Source organism: Tympanuchus pallidicinctus, unplaced genomic scaffold (assembly GCF_026119805.1).
Source record: "Tympanuchus pallidicinctus isolate F22 unplaced genomic scaffold, pur_lepc_1.0 scaffold29, whole genome shotgun sequence".
Classification (NCBI taxonomy): Eukaryota; Metazoa; Chordata; class Aves; order Galliformes; family Phasianidae; genus Tympanuchus; species Tympanuchus pallidicinctus.
The window spans coordinates 6,590,068-6,608,776 of NW_026294746.1; the positions used below are offsets into that span (position 1 = coordinate 6,590,068).

General features: G+C 50.6%; 1 protein-coding gene across 6 annotated transcripts in view; it reads left to right on the forward strand.

The window, feature by feature from the left end:
• Positions 1-18,709, forward strand: part of EIF4G3 (eukaryotic translation initiation factor 4 gamma 3) — a 92,152-nt gene that overhangs the window by 12,604 nt on the left and 60,839 nt on the right. For 2 of the 6 annotated variants that reach the window (XM_052691698.1, XM_052691696.1), the window contains exons 2-3: positions 7,329-7,404; positions 9,935-10,078. The gene's annotated coding sequence lies outside the window, so the exon portion shown is untranslated. Of the gene's footprint in view, positions 1-544; positions 7,405-9,934; positions 10,079-18,709 lie in introns of those variants that run through there. The other 4 variants (XM_052691697.1, XM_052691693.1, XM_052691694.1 and 1 more) reach the window with 4 other exon arrangements.

Sequence of the window (18,709 nt, forward strand, 5' to 3'; positions counted from 1 at the left end):
CAAGAGGGAGGTAGAAGATGTTAGGGTTGTTCCTTCTCCATTGCAGACCGTCGCTGGGGCAGCATGCCCCCAAACCAGGGGTGTTGTTGGAGATGAATCAGGGGGCGATGGGGTTGGTTGTGGCAATGATCTTCTGCCCGCAGGCTGCCATATGCTCTGGAGCATCTCAGCACACTCCTTTTTACACAAATAGTTGCGTTTTCGGCACTCTAAACTGCTGTTTAATGGAACGAAAAGCTGCGTTGTCTTCCACTCAATGAGAGGATAAAATGTGGCACTCGGAGCAATAAGTGTGACTGTATTTCTGCACCTCTGAAAGGATCATGTGAGCGAGGCCAATACCTCATGGCAGCACTCTGTTAAATGGGATAGAACAGACTTGGAAATCCTTTGCACAGTAAAAGATGGATCTGGTGGATGCCATCACTCCTGAGAGGAAGCTCTCAGCGTTATTGCAAATGTAGATCCTTGGAAGGTTTCCTTAGCCCTGTGCCCCCCTCCCCCCCCTCCAAATCTACTATTTCATTAATTACTCAAAAGGAGTTCCTGTAGCCTGTGGCCAGGGGTGGCTTTTGGAGTGCTCAGCTGCATGCTGTGAACGCTCCTGGTGCCCTGGTAAATGTTGTCTTTAGCTCTGTGTTTCTTGTCAGAGGGTCTGGTTCTGGTTTTTCAGTTGTTCTTTTATTATGTTTTTTTCAGCTTTTGTAAGTAAATGCCTGAGGTGACATCGCTGTGTGCCAGAGCAGCCCTATGGGGGAGGCTGAATGTTAAATAAACCGCTGTCTGAATTCCTCCCAATTTCCTGTACGAAGAGATGAGCCTTGCCCGATGTCTGGAAGGCTAATAAATACATTCAGGCTCTCACAGATTAAGGGAGAAACAAATCTGAAGGCTGTGGGGTCTTCACCGTGCTTAAAGGTGTGGAATGTGTCTGTGAGACGGCACTAAAACTGTCCTTTCCACTTCTATTTACTTTGGTGCCGAATTTTCCCAGCTGATAATAAGAGGACGTTTTTTCCTTGCATCTTCAGCCATTGAAATGCAGTGGCAGAGGGTTTGTATTGGGGTGCGTTGCCCAACCCTCTGTGCCTTTTGGTGTGCTCACTGTGAGATCCCTGCTCACGCTGTTGTGCAGCTGCTGTGTTCTCCTGCAAGCCTCAATGGAAGGCTCTTGTAATCAGAGTCTTGGGCTGAAGAGCCTTGGCCTGTGTTTTGACCTTGGGTGCCCCTTTCACTGCTGCTCTTTTTGTATTTTCAATGTTAACAGTGGTTGCTGGAGTACAGAATGTGGGAGATGCATTGGAAATAAATATGGATTTGCTTGTTTTTATACGGCCTCGTGCTAAGTGTCATAGTACTGCTTTTCATGCAGGCTCTTCCATCTCAAGTGCCTGTCCTCTTGAGATCTGCTTGCTTTTTTTTTTCGTGGAATCGTAGAATGGCTTGAGTTGGATCCTCAAGGATCATCGAGTTCCCAGGCTCTGCCACAGGCAGGGCTGCCACCTGCTAGATGAAGTACTTGACCAGATTGCCCCAGGCTGTCCAGCATGGCCTTAAACACCTCCGGGGATGGAGCACCCACAGCCTCTCTGAGATTTCTCTGAAAATAGGAACCTTCTTGGAAGCAGGAGCTTTGTGTGAGGACGTGGATGGTTTGGCACAGCCCTGCACCGAAATTCAGGCCTCACAGATCAGATTCAAGAGGTTCTGTCACTCCTGTTGCCAGATAACCATTGCATTTGATAAACTTTTCCAGGAGCCAGAGCCTCAGTTTGCTTTGTCTCTTGACAAACATCATGAATGCCCACTTCTTACATTCCTCCACCGCCATCCATCCACGTCTTTCTGAAGAAAGAGCAGCTCAGCCATCCCTGTTTGAGGGCGTTACTGCAGCCCCAGGTGAGACCTCAGCCCTGCTGTGAATCACCAGCAGCCCTCTTGTAACCGAGCACAGGGGCTGCTGTGAGCTCCGACGTTGCGTGCAGCAAAAGGGTTGAATGCCTCGGAAGGAAAAAACGTGCTGCTGCTTTTTAACTTTGGTTGGCTGTGAGAGCCTCTCCTTCTCCAACAAGGTTATGGCATACCTGGTAGAGGTAAAGACTTACAAGAGCTGATCATCCAGTGTGTGGTTCAGTCAGACAAATGCAAGGTAAAATAATGCAAAATTAAAACAGTTGAAGTGGAAACCAGGCTGTCTCCCTGGTCAGCTGAATGGCCCGCAGTAACGCTGAGCAGGGCTGCAGGCTGCGATGCTGACGTTCTGCTCTGCAGCCTCAATATTTCTTTTTCCTCTTGGCTGCCGCTCCTGGGATTTTCTGTGTTGGAAACACTTTCTGGTACAGTCGATCAAAAGGGCTCCCATTGGTTCTCCCGGTGTTTTAAGAAGCATCTCTAAGCAGTTCTTTGCAAGTCACCCTAAGGTCCATGGAACCACCAGCAAAAGCTTGTGGTAGGGCTGGGCTGAGCGCTGCAGGCTGTGGCAGGTGTGGGGAAATGAATCAGAGCTCCGGTCTGCAGATCCCGCTGGGGATTTCCACTTGGATTTCCCCTTCAGCAGAGCTGGTGGTTGTGATCGCCACGCAGTGAAGGTTAATAATAAGTGGTATGAAGGGGAGGTGAGCCCGCCGTAGATAAAAGTGAAGTTACTTGGACTCCTCCAGGGGATCGGTGCTTTCAGTCGACCTCTGCATGTGAAAAGCTGTGAGCGGCTCAGCTCAGCACAGGCACCTGCAGAATCTTTCTTTCATTTGGCGAAGTTCTGACTTACAGGTCCTTACAAGTTAATTTTTGAAACAAAAGATTAACTGAAGTGCTTTGGATTAGCGTGAGGCTGGCCCAGCTTCAAGGCAGCACGGTGTTTGGTTGCATTACTTTGCATTCTGACGGCGTGGGTCTTGGTTGGGATGTGGGGGGTTCTGGCTCTGCCCCTCGTTGGGATGCTTTTCATCAGCTGGCATTAGGGAAGGTTATCGAGCAAGAGCTCCCTGCGGGGATGGGCTGTGAGAGCTGTTTGAAAGCTGCGTGCGGTGCTTTGGGCATCCGTGAAAAATTGCTCCCACTTAAATCTGTGGAAAGTTGGGGAGGGTTTAACTGCTCCTGAGTGAAAGAGGCTTCAATGCTTCCCCATACAGCAGGTACCGTGTGGATGACTGGTGGGGCTCCCTGCTCTGTGCTGGATGGGCCCCTGGAAACGCTCCCTGCCTGCAGCAGGCACACTGCGCTCTGCTGAGCAGTGCAGGGCTGGTTCTGGCCTCTGGGGGCCTTCCTGCCTAATGAAGGCTTGGGCCCAGCATCCATGATAACACACCGTACCTCGCATAAATTTAGAACAGAGTGCAGCCAATTTTCACATGCTGCTGCTACATTATTCTTTCTCAAGCTGTGCCAGATAACTTCGTGCAGCAAAGCAGCTCCAGCTTTATGAGTGCTAGGATGGCTGGTTGGGGCCTGCAGAGCCGTCCTTCGGTGCTCGAGGAGTTGTGTGCACCCCTGCACTGCAGGTGTGTGGGTGCTGCTGAGGTGAAGAGCTCCCAGAGCCTTACACGGGAGAAGCTTCACGTGGAAGGTGGCTTTGTTGTGACTGTAATCATTTCTTAGCTCCCCTCTGCAAGGATGTGGGCTGTGAGGACTTCACTGGCGTCATCCCATCCCTGTGGGCATGGCAGGTGTGATGACTTTGAGAACCTAGGTACTTTGCTTTTGCTTTTTTTCCCTTTGACTGCTGCCTTTTGTTTGTCCTGTCCATTAAAATTGTGCCCTGTGTGTAAGCTAGGGCCCCGTGCTCCGGTGGTGTCACATTCCTATAGCTGCTCTGCCCGCACCGAGCAGGATGAGGGCTGTGTTTGTTCCTCAGCACCCGAGCTGCTCCCACCTGTGATCTGTCACTCCCCAGCACTCACGTAGGAGCCTATAGGCTCCTTTCCCAGGGCACTTAGTGCTTAGAACAGAACCTCGTCCTTTGGCTGCATACTGTTGGGGCAGTGCTGGGGAGGTGCGGGTGTTGCCCCTGGGTCTGCAGCCAGGAACCATCCATATAGGTGTACTGCTGTGGCTCTGTGGGTCATAAATGTTGCTGCTGAGATGAAATGGAATTCTAAGGCTGTATCCCTTGGCATGTTCTCCATGATGCTGTGACTTTCCAGCTGAAGGGAGCTGATGAAATCTATTGACTTTTCCATCTCTTAGAAGACGCTGTGTATTGTAAGAATAAAATGTGAATTAAAAAAAAAAAAAAAGCAGCAACTGCTCTTTGATGGAGGAAGATGGGCCAGCAAACAAATATTTTCAGGCAAGTTGGCCGCTGAGGAGTTGTCCATAGTTGAGCAAGAGCCGTGCTCCAACCCTGTGTTGGGCACAGCTGCAGTGCAGCGGGCATCTGTGGTGCTTACAGCTCTCGGCTGGCTGTTAGCCCTGCTCAGGCCGTGCTTTGGTAAATTCCTTTTCAGAGATGCTTCAGTGTGAACTGTGGTGGGGCAGAGCTTGGGGCCGCTGCTGGAGCCAGTCCTGTCCTTACAAAGAGCTGCTTCCACCTGAAGCGCCCCATCCAGGCCAAAGAAACGATTTCTTTTGGCACTTGGGTTGACAGGAACAGGCTGAGTAGCACAAGCAGATCTCCTTTGCGTCTCACTGGCCTGCAGTGCATTGGGTTCTGTTGCGCTTGCATGGCCGTGGTGCCCATGCTGACAGCAGGCTGCTCAGGGCTGGGTGAAGCGAGGGCTGCGGGTGATTTACATGCTGCTGAGCCGTCTCCAGTTCTCTTTAATTTAGAGATGCAAAGCTGAGCCTGAAAGGAATGAGCTCCAGATAATTAGGTGCTTGTCTGCAGGTGTAACCAGCGTGGCTGCCTGCAGCTGCTGCCCTTAATATTGCTGATTTTTATTTGGAAGCATTGGGGAATGAATGAGATGCTGGGAACGCTGCTCATTCGCAGCAAAGATTCTGCTGTTCTATTCCTCCCACCCCATTCCATCAGCTGTGGTGAGGCTGAAGGGCAGTGTGGCACAGAGCAGGTAAGGGTGCTGGGAGAGGGTTTTGGTGGAATGGGCGCTGAGTGCAGAAGTTGGAGCATAGAGAGATGTGTGCAGTGTAGATCAGGCGATGTTACGGCAGGCAGAATGGGCAGGAAGCACCTGGGTTACTTAAAATGAAGCACTAAGATAAATGATACGTAATTAGGTAAAAAGCTCAAGATAAATTTCAGGACGAGTTTTGATTTTCAGGGAGAGTGCTGGGTGGGAGCACAGTATGATCTGGGTAAATGCTGACAGCCTCACTGCTTGCAGCGTCTGGATTGGGACTGCGCTTGGGAGCAGTGCTTAATGAGGAGCCCTTAATTAGCAGAGGGACAGGCGAGCCCATGGCTTTGTTAGTGCTGAGTGGGGATGGAGCCCTGTGAGGGAGTGGGCAGCAGTGGGGAGCTGCCCGGAGCAGTGCTCTGCTGGGCACGAGGCTGTTAGGGCAGCACAGAGCTGCGCATTGTGTGGTTGTTGCACATGTAAAATAGCTCATAATTGAAAATGTAAAGAGAGTTTGGTTGTGCCATTTAATAGAGAGAATAAGGTGATGGAATAAGAGGCCAGTTTACATAAACGCTTTGTTGATCCACTTACATTTTATACCTCCTGACAAATGGCAATGCGGTTGTGAGTGTTGACTCCACATGTTGCAGTAAGGGTCTTTATATCAGGCTGTAAAACATTGAAGCAAGCTTAATAATGGCTTTTGCCTGAAGATCCTTTTGGTTATGAGTAAGTACAGCAGGTGGTGAATCTCAGAGCATGGTTTGCATCTGCTTGCAGCAGTAGAGCTGCAGTATGCAGCCTGGTTGTTGCACGCTGTGTACCCACTGTAAACCCCACTGCTGCCATTTTGCAAACACCTTTTAATTTGATTTGAGCAGTCAGCAGTCTGTCCTTGATGTCAGGATTAATGAGGGGTGTGAGGAGGATGTGGCTTCTTAGAGAAGTCTTTGCCTGTGTCTCTGAACCTCTGACTGCAGTTTGATGTGCTCATGCCAGGAAAAGTTGTTTAATTTTTGGGGTGTCTCAGTGGGTTTTGCTGATTTAAAGTACCTGCTAAACAACCAGGCACGTGGCTGCGCTGCTGCTCCACTGGGGCACAGGAGCAGCTGCTTTGGAGCAGAAAGTTGGGAGGATTTGCACAACTTCTTCCTGAGGAGTTCATGCTGTGATGGAGTTTCCCTCAGACACGGAGCGCTGATGCTGCCAGCACCGCTGATTCCCTTACATTCCGTGCACCAGAAAGCTGCAGATGGTGCTGAGGGTTTGGGTTTGCTGTGGTTCTATGCTCTGTACGCTCACCTGATGGCTTTGTCTCATACTTTCCACTGTTTAATGCACACGTGGTACAAGCAGGGCCGTGCAGTGGGGTTGTTTAACCCTGGGAGTTGGCAGAGGGCTCACTTGTGCTGGAAAGGAGGGAGATTTTGGAGAGGAATTCCTCCTGGCTGTAAGTGCTGCGCATTTGTTGTCTGTGTGGCATGGCACCTTGGATGGCATGCAGCAACGGGGGCTGAATTACCCTGGTAGCAGAGTGCTGAGGGCAGGCTGCACTGACCACCTCGCTTGTGGCCCTGGAGCAGCGCTCTGCCCATCCCATCCTATCCCATAGGAGCCCTGCGAGCACTGTGCTGCCCATCCCATCCCATCCCTTCAGAGCCCCGGGAGCACTGTGCTGCCCACCCAGTGCCTGCATTTGTCAGAAGCCGGGTGCAGGAAATAAGCACTTTCTCCATCCTTTGGATCTCATTAAAGCTTAGTGGAACTTAAGGCACTTCTGTATCCTTCAGTCTTGTGCTCAGATCAAGTCCTGTAGCAGAAGGACTTAGAGGTTTCCTTTTAATCTGATGAGAACCATCACTTTCCAGAAGTGATGTGGAAGCAGCTGCCCTGGCAGCAGCACCCAGCCCTGGGCGCAGGCAGCGAGCTGACTGCTCAGAGAAGATTATTTTCCCATGGCTTACATGAGTTCTAAAATAAGAAAATAAATCCTAACCTGCTCGAGGATGAAACAGTTTTTCCAAACTCAGGAACGGTCCCTTTTGGAGCAGGGATTGCTCATTTGTTTGTTCCTTTCCCTCTTTATTTCCTCTGGGTGCCCTTTCCAAGTTGGGAGAACTACAGCAGTTGGCTCCACACCGAGACGTAAAACCTGTTGGCAGCAGCTCCGCTGTGTGGGCAGGAGGCGACTTACTGCCACATGGAGGCAAGTGCAAACAGGGCGATGGTGGCTGTGGCTCTGCGTGGGGAGGAAGTGGCGCTGCCCCCACGTCCCTCCCCGTGCTGCTTTCCTTAACATGCTGCCCTCAGGATCCCCCGCGGCCCCGTGCAGCAGCCCCTGGAGGAGCGGATCTTCACGCCGACCGTCTCTGCCGTGTACAGCACTGTGAGTATCTGCACAGTGCTGCTGGGTGCTTCCCAGCACTGGAATTCCTGGTTTCTTGCATTGTAAGCAGTGATGGGATCTGCAGGAGTTGGGATCCCTTCCTTTCCTGCTGATTCAGCAGAGCGCTGGGTTTCCCGAGGCAGTGGCGGTGGGATGAAGGCGTCCTGCATGCAGCTGGTTGGCTCCATCCCTCCTGCCTTGTGCTACGTGTCCTGTCGCAGGAGCAGCCCAAAGAGGTTGGGCCTTCGCACTGAGCGCCCCGTTCGGAGCTGCGGAGAAATATTGTGATGGCGCAGTGAGAACCTGGGATGGGTGCTTTGGCTCGCTGGTGCTTGTTGATAAAGCTGGGTCATCGAGGAGACACCACCAAAACGCAGCAGTGTTTGTGAACATAGGACACCATTTTCCTTTGATTCATTTCTTCTTTTCCCATGCGGCAATAGCTGGAATCCCAGTTTCATTTCTAAGCTGTGCTAAATCAGCAGGGCCCTGTTAAAGCACTGCTTTGCTTTTCTGATGGGAGAGTGCACATCTTTGGAATGCCAAAAGACGCTTCCAGGCAGCTCCTTATTATTTGGGAAGCAGGAAGGAAAGCTGTGGATGCAGGAAGTTCCCTCTGTGTTGTGCAGCCAGCATAAGTGTTTGTAGAAGAACACAGGCTGCTGCACAAGAGTTCCTCCTCCCCTCATTACCTCTGTGCCCAGGGGATCCTCCCTACGCAGTTTTTTCATTTCAGATCTTTGAGGATATAATGCGGCTGCCTGTTGGGGAAAAGGCAACTGTAAAAATGTAAATTGATGTAAAATGTAAAAGTAACTGTAAAGAATGAGCTAAAATGACTTTTCAGTGTGAAAAATACCTTTGTGATGCAGGAGTAGAAGGCAGGGCTGGAAATGTGTCTGCTTTTAGGAAACACAAATATGGGAGAAGGTGTTCTGCTTAAGGGAAAGGAGTGCCATTTATCACTTGGGTTCTGTGAGAGCTTTCCTCCCGAGCCCTTTTGGCAGGTGGCAGATGTGGAGTTAAGTCCTGGAAGAGCTGAATGGGGACAGAGGAGGCACGAGTGCAGCTGATCTGGGAGCTTGGAGGTGCTTGCGTGTGCCAGAAGAGCTGCTTCTGGGTGGGAGGTTCTGAGTGTTTCCTTGTAAGCTGCTGCCTTCCTGGTGGTTCCCAGCAGAGAGATCCCTGCAGTCAGTCCTGCGCCTGCTGTGAGGTGCTTGTCCCCTGTGAAAAAAGCCCTGGGCAGGGGGTTATCCCTGGTGGTGGGGAGAGCACTCCCAGCCCACTGTGATACCCTTAAAGGGATGCTGAAGGCAGTTCTGGAGAAAAGAGATGACAGAGGGTGAGCAGGCCCACGTGCTGGTGGGCTCAGGAGGCTGTTCTGCCCCATGGGGCATCCCGGGGGTCTTTGTGCTGGTCATTGGGTGCTGGAGGTTCTGCCCAAGTCAATTTTTGCTGCATCTCAGGGATGCTTGTGTTGTGCCCTGTCCCTTTTGATCTTACCTGAGGGCTTCCTGGATGTGGCTGTGTGGCTGAAGTTGTGGAAGAAACGGGAAGAACGGGAAGAAACCTACAGAAGATTTAAACTCAGAGAGTTGCAGCCCGAGTTCACCTCTCATATAGTCTGTTATTTTCTTTAAAATGTGGATAAAGGCTTCTGAAAAACAAAACATACAGATACCTAGCAAATTAGTATGGAATTCTCTGTATCCATTTTCAGAAAAATGTCAGCTCTGGATTTATGGACATCTGCTTCCTTAATTACCTCAACCCAAGTTTCTGTTGCAGGATGTCCCGTGGTAAACAGCAGAGCAAACCCCTGGTTGAGCATGCCGGGACACAAGTTGTGCCCTCGTGGACTTGTTGCTTTTTAGCTTGCTATCATGCAAATATCTCACCTTGACTTCAGTTTATGTAAATACGCTGTATGTAATATTGGAGGGGCTCATCCCTGACCTGCCCTCAGGGTGAGCACCGGGGTGCTGTAAATCTCCCTGCAGTGAATGGTTCTGGGCCTTTTCCAAGCCTTGGGAAATTGCACAGTATCGTTCTTGTTGATGGTGCAGCTGTTTCAGGCTTGGAGGTAATGTTTAAGAAAGCATCAATATTTGGAATGTAACAGCGCGACTTGGGAAAGCGTGTAGTTGAACTCTGTGGCTTCTGCCCTCGTGCTGCCTTTGCTTGGTGCTAACGCTCAGCTGCAGATGGAGATCCAGGGCCTTGCTCCTGCCTTTCTGTTGATGCAGAACCGGTGTGGTTGGGTACAGCATGTCATGGGAAGCTGGGAAGGTTGCAGCCTGGAGCCAGAGGGGTGCTGCACAGCACGGCCCCAGCGTTCCTCCCCATTTCCCGGGGGCTCTGGCTGGTGCTCTTGGTATTTGGTCCTTTCCCATTTTCCTTATCTGTGTGCATTGACTTGTATGGTGTCTCACTAAAAATAGTGATGATAATACTGTGCTGCTAGCTGCTTTCTTAAGAAGAGTACAGCATCTCTACAGATCGGATTACTAATGTTCTGTTTTACTAACAGTTTATCTCCACACAGGTAACACAAGTAGCAAGACAGCCGGGTCCTCCTGCCCCATCCCCTTACACTACACATGAAATAAATAAGGGACACCCAAATATTGCTGCAACGCCACCGGGACACGCGTCGTCCCCAGGGCTCTCGCAGGTAAGAGCGCCAGAGCAGCACGTTCCCAGCCACACTCTTTTCCTCCTGTGCAGTTCTTGGCTTTGCTGCTCAAATTCAATGTATCTGTCTTGTCTGTGACCAGTAAGAGCTGGTGGAAGGACACCTCAATCTGGCTGCTGAGGACAGGCTGCGGACAGCTGCATGCTGCTGTGAGCTGGTGGTGAGGGCTGTGCTGGAGGAGGCGAGCTTCTGCCCTTCCTGCCAACCTCTTCAGTTTGGGTGAAATATTAAACCCCAACTGACCTTTCAGACTGCGAGATGTGTGATAACAAGTGAGGTCATGCGAGGAGCACTTCACCTCCGTGTTCTGCATTCTAGATAAAGCTTAGTGATGCGTGTCTGACGAGCTTGGTGGGAAAACTGGAACCTGTGTTTGTGTTTGAAAAATGTGCGAATGTTCGTCTTCTATGAAGTGGGAAGTCAGAGGCTGCAGTATCTATTCAGGATCACAAGTAGCTTGCAGGCATCAGTCAGCAGTCTCTGAGCGGTGCCTTGTGCTTTTGCTGCATGGCTGTTGGTAAGGGAGTCTCTGGTTTGAAGGCTGAGCTGAAGAGCACAGCAGGGCTGCAGAGCAAACCCCGCATGCCGGCCGGCTTGTGTCAGGGATCACAGAGCTTGTTCCTGGTAGACGCCGTCAACAGAGGGAAGCTAATCATGATAGATAAAAGGGGAAGAAAGAGGACATTCTAGGCAGCTTCTTAACAAGAAAACTCTAATCAAGGTTTTTTCTTCCCGTAATATTTTCCTGTTGAGTCAGTGCATACGTAGATGGCAGGCTGTGTGCCAGATCAGCGCTCTGGCCAGCCGGGAAAACGCTCGTTTCCTGTTCTGCTGGCTCTTATCCTCTTGGAAATGAGCATCAGCCTGCTTGTGCCGCCGTGCTGCTGCTAGCAGGACCCCGAATTGTGTCTGTGTGTCCCCTGCTGGCATGGGGCAGCTCTGCTGGTGGGACTGCAGGGGGGTGAGGCGTGCTGGCTCGACACACGAGGTCGGGCAGTTCTGCAGCAGTGCCACTAAGCTGGGACTTGGTGACTGAACAGCAGCAGTCGTGCTTTTTTTCTAGCAGCAGTAGCAGTCAGCAGCGTGTGCTTGCCTGTGCCCTTAACTGGTAGGGGTTTGGGTCAACTCAAAGGCTGTGGTATGTGGTTCTGGTTTTTTTGTTCTTTTTTTGCCTTCAACTCTAGAAATGTTAGCGTTCTCTCCTGTAGCTCACTTCAGCTCTGGTCAAATGTTGAGTTGCAATGTTATATCACAATAACCAATTTTCTGGCTTAGCAGGATGTGGGCTGGAGGCATTACCTATTTATTGCATCTATCATTTTTCTCCTCTGGGTTTTTCCAAATGCCCTCTTGTGTTTGCATTAAGAAATGAGGTGAGTAGAAATCTCTTGTTTGCAGACCACATTTTTGGGGAAATTCTGTCATGACTTCATGTATTTGTTTCATTTGGGTAAACAATCAAAACTCCTTTAAGTCTCTCATCACATGAGCATTTTTCTATGCTCTGATCATTCTTTTTCTCTGTTCAAACTGCTGGACTCCTGCTGCTTCCCTTTTGAGTTAGAGGGCCCGGAGCTGATGGGGCTCTGATGAGTGTTGTGTTCCCGAGTTCTATAATGGCAAGGTTGCGTTTTGTGAACTGCCACGTATCTCCACAGCCCACACTGCTGATTGAGCAGAGGTTGTCTTTGCATTTTCCAGTTGTATTTGATGTGTGTGTTCTTGATTTGAGAGCAGCGAAGATGGTAAGCAACAAAGCACTTCATTTGGGTAAGAATCTGATTAAGGCATCATTCTTTTTTCCCCTGACCTGTGGCTTAATTAATATTCTTAAAACTGAGTCTTTTCAGGGTGGGGACGGCCGTGTAGGCAGCAATGGATGAAAACATGTATGTGTTTTTAGGCTTCAGGTACTGAGATCTAAAAACCATTTTGCCGCATTGCTAGCATGCATGTCACTGGGGTGGTCCCAGACTGCTCTGATGCCGTCAGCTGAGTGCTCTGCAAAGGGATTGCTCCCTGTACAAAACTGGGGTGCTTTGTAGCTCTGCAGGTACCTGTGATGAGCTTCCAGCGTGGCGTGGAGAGGTTCCTGGGCCTGGGGAAGCAGGGCTGGAATGGCACGAGCTGCAACAGCATACGGGGTGGTTAGTGTCTGCTGTGGGAAAAAGAGCCAGGTGCAGATGGGTGCTGTACTTCTGTAGCTGTCTTTTCTTCTCCATTTAAATGGACAGAAACAGACGGCTGTGTGCTGCTGTGGCTCAGTGTCTCTTTCGTTTACTCTTCTGCCTTTTCCACTTAACATAGCCAAACAGGAGAGAGGGTTGCTGTTCAACTTCTGCAGTGACCCGCCTCTGGCACTGTGCTGCCCTTCAGAATTAGTTCTGCAGCACGACAAGGAGAGCTCAGCAGTGTGAGAATCGCTCCTACAGCAAGACCAGCACTTCTGCTTCCCTCCGCTTCCCAAACTCCTGGGCCTTGAAGTCACGCTGCTCTGGAATGTGCTGAGCTCTGCTGGTGTTCAGGAGCACGCAGCACATGTTGCTCAGTGATGCTGCGGCAGATGTGGACCAGCAGACACGGCGTCTCACATCTCCGCACTGTGCAGCAGGAGAGGAATGGCACAGCCCTGCCCCCTCACCTCGATTCGTCTGAGACTTTCTCAGCATGCAGAGAAAAGGAGAAATCGGCAAAAGGCAGTAGATAAGGTTCTTCCTGGCTGTGGCAACCAGAGCAAGTTCTGCTGGGCTCAGGTAGGGCACAGGGCACGGCGGGGTAGTGCTTGCTGGAGCACTGATCCCACGCTGGATGTGAGGCTGTGCAGCGTGGTGCTCACATGGCTGTTAACACAAAGCAGCTGAGGGGCTGTAAATCTGCAGCCCGCTCTGGCTCTGCGTTGTGGTAATTTATTGTGTAGCCGTGCCTTGCGAAGGGAACAGCAATAAAGGAGAGATCTTCCAAAGCAACCAGACTGGGACTTGGAAGAAGACAGCAGAAGAGTGCTTTGCTCTGTCTGCTGAGCGATGAGAGGAGGAAGAGGGGCTCATGCAGGCAGGAGGCAGCATGCAGAGCTGGGGCATCGGGATGGGGCTGCTCAGTCTTCCTCCCCAAGGCCTCGGAATGCTGTGAAGGATCCCAGGGAGCAGGCATGGTGGAGTCTGATGTGCGAGATGAAGGAACATAATGGGGGAGTGGATGAGAAGTGGTGTTCCAAACACGACACTTTGGTCCTCTGCTTTAGCTTTGAAGGGAGGGCTCTGATGTGTACGCTGAGGTATTCCTCTGGTACAGGACAACAGTGTACAGCACCAACCAGCAACTCTTGTAACAAATGGCCGGGAGTTTCATCTGTAATCATGAAAGCCTTCAGGTCTTGCTCCAAGCACGCTGTGCACTGCAGATCAGCGCTCTGCTGGGCTGGCACTGCCCAGCGCCCTGTGGCATCCGATGGGACCTCCCTCTGGAGCTGCTGTACTCACTGACAGCTGTGTTTAATAATGCCTTGTCTGTTTGTAACAACGTCGAGATACACTCAGAAAACAAGAGTGCAGAGAGCTGAATTCTCAGGATCCCGGTATACAGAGACCTTGACTTTTAGGTGGCTGATTTAAATCCAAAACAGACTGTACTAGCTGAAGCTTGTTACCATCTGGTTCTTTGCCTTAAGTGAAAAGAGTTTTGTGGTCTCATTCTGGTCCTCAAAAATGTCACCATTGCAAAATTAGCATTTGTAACAGCACTGAGATATTGCTTGGTACCTCACGGCCTGGGAGGCTGCGCCAGGCAATGTCTGCGTGCCATCTGTGGCATGTTATAGGCAATCCCCACACCCCTTCTTTATGATCTTGGCTCCTTCCTGTGGGAGCTGGAGCTCCATTGTAACCATGGTGTTTATTCAGTATTTCCCTCCCATCACCAGTTCAGACATCAGATGCTTTTAACGAAGTAACAGGTCGTCTGCCCATAGCAGATAACAGGGATAAAGAACACTGACGTGGCTGTGCTCAGGGGTGCCAGCAGCACGCCCTGCAATGTGCTCATGGTAACACTCATGTTCATAATGCAGCTCACTGCTCCTGAGCTTCAGAGGAGTCGATGGCTGCAGGTGGAGGTCTGAACGGTGAGTTATTTAATAGCTGATAAACCCAGGAGAGACATAATCTTCTTCTGGCCTTTGTGTGGAAGGGCTGCTGGAAGGGCAGCTGAACTCTGTGTTGTGTAATGGGATTAGGGGCGTTTTGATGGGGTTAACAGCGTGGGGGATGTTTGCTCGTGTAGCATCTCTCCATGGGTTTGATGAATCCTCGTGCCTTTTACCTCCTTAGTTCTGACTTTGAAATAGGGGAATGCACCCGTGTTTAAGAGCTGCAGGCTTTTGTGGAGCTCCGAGATAGCAGGAAGGGTGCAGTGTGGCTTCAAGTGCACATTGATGCCAGTAACTTCCATAATTACTTAGCCTTGGAAACAATTTTTTAAAGCCATGGTGCGGAGGGGATGAATGAGCTTGGCATTAATATTGGTGCACCTGGGAGGGACTGAAAGCAGTTTCATTCATTTTTTCTGCTTTCTAATAAGGAAGGAGGAAAACCTGTTACAAATTGGTCACCTGTACACCAGCACAGTGAGGGCTGCAGCACAGACTGTGCCTGGGATGAGGTCTGTGCAGAGCCGGCCCTTGGGCAGAGCAGTGGTCAGTGCTGTGGTCTTGGGTGCCCAGCAGGTGCAGGTCAGTGTTTTTCTCCTTCTTAAGCTTGTTTGCTGTCAGGTGTAAGCTGCCCTGGCTTGGAGTCGCCCCGGTCTCCTGCTGCAGACAGAGGTTTGAATGCAGAGCTCACCCAGTGCGCCCTGGCTGCCTGGCCAGCAGGATTGTCTCTAACGTGTCACAGCTCCCTGTCTTCTGGAGGTTTTGTGCACGTTTTCTGTTGTCACAGTCACAAAGCGCTGCGCTTCATGTTGATGCTTTTCAGACTTCCCCATATTTTTTGATAACATAAAATAACGTGAAGCAACTTGCCGCTTTCTTACATTTAATAATTTCTACTGTGGTATTCCTTCTGTAATAATACCTTCTGTTCCATGGTATTTAACTGATGTTTTCTTGAACGCTCCAGAAGAAGACATCGTTCTCAAGCAAACACGATGTGTTGCAGAAGGCACTGTGTGCTCATAAACACTGGAGTCAGCACTAAAGTCAGAGCTTTGCACAGTCTGCATTTGTAAACAGAAAGGGCAAAAATATTTTTGCAGCAAGATAAATCTTGGGAGAAACAAGTTTGCTCGCTAGGAAAGCTTCTCAAGTGGTTTGACACTACAGAGCCTCTCTGACAAGGCTGTGTTTTTGGAATTTGTGAAATCCCAGCTCTGACTTCAGCGCCTCCTCCTGAAAGTGGTTTCAGAATCGGGGCCCTCGGGCTGCTGCAGTGCTCCATGAGGAACCACGGAGGGTCAGCACGGACTGCAGGCCAGGCAGCGAGAGCAGGTGGTTGTGGGCTGAGCCTGCTGGGGTTTGAGCTTCTCCAGGAGGGGAACTGCCGCCCGAGCGACCTGGTTTTGTTCTATCAATGTGGAAGTGCTTGTAGTTCAGTTTGTGACTGTTCCCTTTTGTCCCGAGGCACACAGCTGAGAAGAGTCTGTTTCTCTGTGCCGTCACATCAGCGAGATCCCACCTGAGCATTCTCATCTTGAAGTTACAGACCTGCTCCTCCTGGTCTGCCCAGTGCCCCAGACCTGGTTGTGCAGATTAACAGAAGGGATGGTCCCACATGGACAGCTGACGTCCTTTCTGTCCCAGCGTTGGGTGATGTCCCACCCAGGCAGATGCAGCTTTTAGTTGGCCACTGGAGGAAGCCATGAGGAGGAAGGGCATGGAGCAGGGCTCCCAGCTGGCTGCAGGTTGTACTCCTAAGCAATAGTGGTTTTCCTCACAGCGTGTGGTCCTTAAATTGTGACAAGGTCTTGTAGGCAGGCCAAGTGAAAAGCACCACATAACTCTGTGGGCTCTGCTGAGAGCTCCAGATCTGCTCCCAACAGGAGAGGTGCTGGAATTTCTCCCCCTGACTCACAATATTGTGAGCACCTTCCTTACGGAAAGTAGCAGTTCACTTGGTTGTGTCATGGTGATGACCAGACCACCCCCAGCTTCCAATGCATGTGCTGCGTTCCAGACAGGGACTGGCATTTCAGCCTCTGTTAGAAGCCAGCTCAGTCACACCAGTACTTACAGATGTTACGAGACAATCATCTGCTGTGGCATTTTCCCTGCCCTCGTGCCTTCCTTAGCAATGGTTTTGAACCTGGCCAGGTGATGTTCTGTATGGGTGGGCTGTAATGGCCACGGTGAGGAGCTGCCCTGCCTGGCAGGATGTCTGTGCCCCAGTGACACAGAATGAACGCGTTGCAACGTCTCACTGTGAGCACAGCACTGGGATCTGGTTAGAAGCTGGAATGCCTCCTCGCTTTTATTTCTCAAAACAGAAAGCCCAGGGGTTGTCCTTTGCTTCCCAAAGCCATGTGTTGAGTTTACCTTTGCTTGAAGTGCTGTGCCGAGGGCTGCCTGCCTTCAGCAGTGCAGATGCTGAGCAAAAGAAGTGTGATGGGAATGTGCACAATGGTTAAAAGCACAGGGTAAGCCAGAGTTCCTGGGAGGTAGCACGTCCAACAGGGACACTTTGTCTCGCTTTCCCCTTTCACCCTTCTCCTTTGTAACATCTCTGCAGGAATAATAACCACAGTGTCTTAAGCAGGAAGGAAAAGAGCGGGTATCTTGTGTCTGTGTGCCCTCTGCACAAACAGCCTTTGTGCAGGGGACAGGAAACTGCATTTTCTTTGCCTTCTTCCCTCGGTGGGAATGTGATTTTTGGTGCTGAAGTTAGACCAGTGCCTGCAGTGCTGTGCCTGCTCCTTGGGGCTCTGCTTGCCTGTTCAGCTTGCTGCGTTGGCCCTCTCAAATGTGTGATGCTAAATCATACAAAGCCATAAAAAGGTCATTAAAAATTGAGTGGGGATGGTAATGACACAGATGAGATACCCTGAGATAAATTGCTGCAGAGCAGTAAAGATAACAAAGGTTGTGCCACACTTGTGAAAGAAGTAATTCCTCCCAGGTCAGGATATTTTTATCCTTCTAGAGGCTGAGTTTGCTGCTTCCCAATACTTCGCAGCACGGGGAGCTCTCCTGAAGGCAGGATGCTGTGATAAGGATGAGCTGATTTCAGTGATGCTGCATCATTAGCAAATGAGCTGATCAAAAACGAGAGGTTCTCACTGCACTGTACACCGAAGAATCTCGTATTTGAACATGGAGCTGTGAGGGAGGCTCTCTGTTCAAACAGAACACCCTGATGGTGTGTTTGATTACCCACAGTTGAAGTATTGTTGTGAATAGGAGCTAGGAGTGTGTAGGTGGAAATGGCCCATGTTTATTGATGTAAGACTGAAGGAGTGTGGGCCTGGTTTGAGGCAGGTGACAGGACAGCTTATTCTGGGGACATGCAAGTTCATGGCTGCTTACACCTTTCTTAGCCTAAAACTGAAGCTGTTCCAAAGCTGAAGGTGGAGGAGAATCGAGGTGCTCCTCTGTAGGAGCAGCAGCCTGGAGGAATACTGCAGCTACCTGTGGGTGAAGTCAGTAGGTAGAAATGGAGAGATGGGATTTAAATGATTATCCTCTTAATTCTGAGGGCTGAAATGCTGAGGAACTGCTGATTACGAGTGCTGCACACTTGCAGTCATTCAGGTAGCAAAGTGTTTTGGCCGTGGGTGGGCAGATTAGAACCAACTCGCCAAACGAAGGATGATTCAGGATTACAAGCCACGTCTCTGCTGGGATCCGTTTGTGTTTGTGAACCAAGCAATCGTTTGTGCTGCCGCAGGGATTTCCACCTGCAGCCGAGGCCAAACTGCTGCCGTACAGCCCTGTGGCCCAGGGGAAAGCTTTCTAAGAGGCTTTTCTGTGCTGACGAGCAACCTCAAGCGCTGCTGTATCCATACAGCCGGCCTGCGGTCCCTCTTGTGGTTTTCTTCCAGGAAAACAGTTCAGCAGCTGGAGGGGGAACTGAGTCTGGCTCCTAAAAGTAGGGCAGGAGAAGGAGGCAGGCATGCAGTGATCTTATGCTGTCTTGTCTCTCACTCCTGGAGCAGTTAGGGTTTGTGGCAGGGAGCTGGTGTAAGAACCTTTCCATCTGGGGTTACTTTGTGCCTACCTGGAGTGGTCTGGAGGTGGCTTGGCTTGTCGTGGGTGGGGTTGTTACCCTGCAGATCAGGACGAAGGGCCTTTGGGCTTGCTCAAGGATAGCTGGGAGCCGCCTTTGGCCCCGTGTGCTTTGTATAGCTATAACATATTTTGCTTCTGCTGTCATGTTCCTCCCAAAAAGATGAAAGCGTTTTGCTGGCGTTCAGCTGAGCTCCAGCTCACCCCAGTGAGGAGCACAGCCACTGCTGTTGTTACCGGTGAGTAACTGGAAGTCCAAAGGTTTTTCTCACCCAAGGTCAGGCTGAGGTTCAGCGACAGAGGAGACAGCGGCAGGCTCCTGAGTCACGGTCATGTGTTGGAACTGCAAGACCATTTCACCTCCAGCTACATCACTTCAGTAAATATAGAGCCATCCAAAC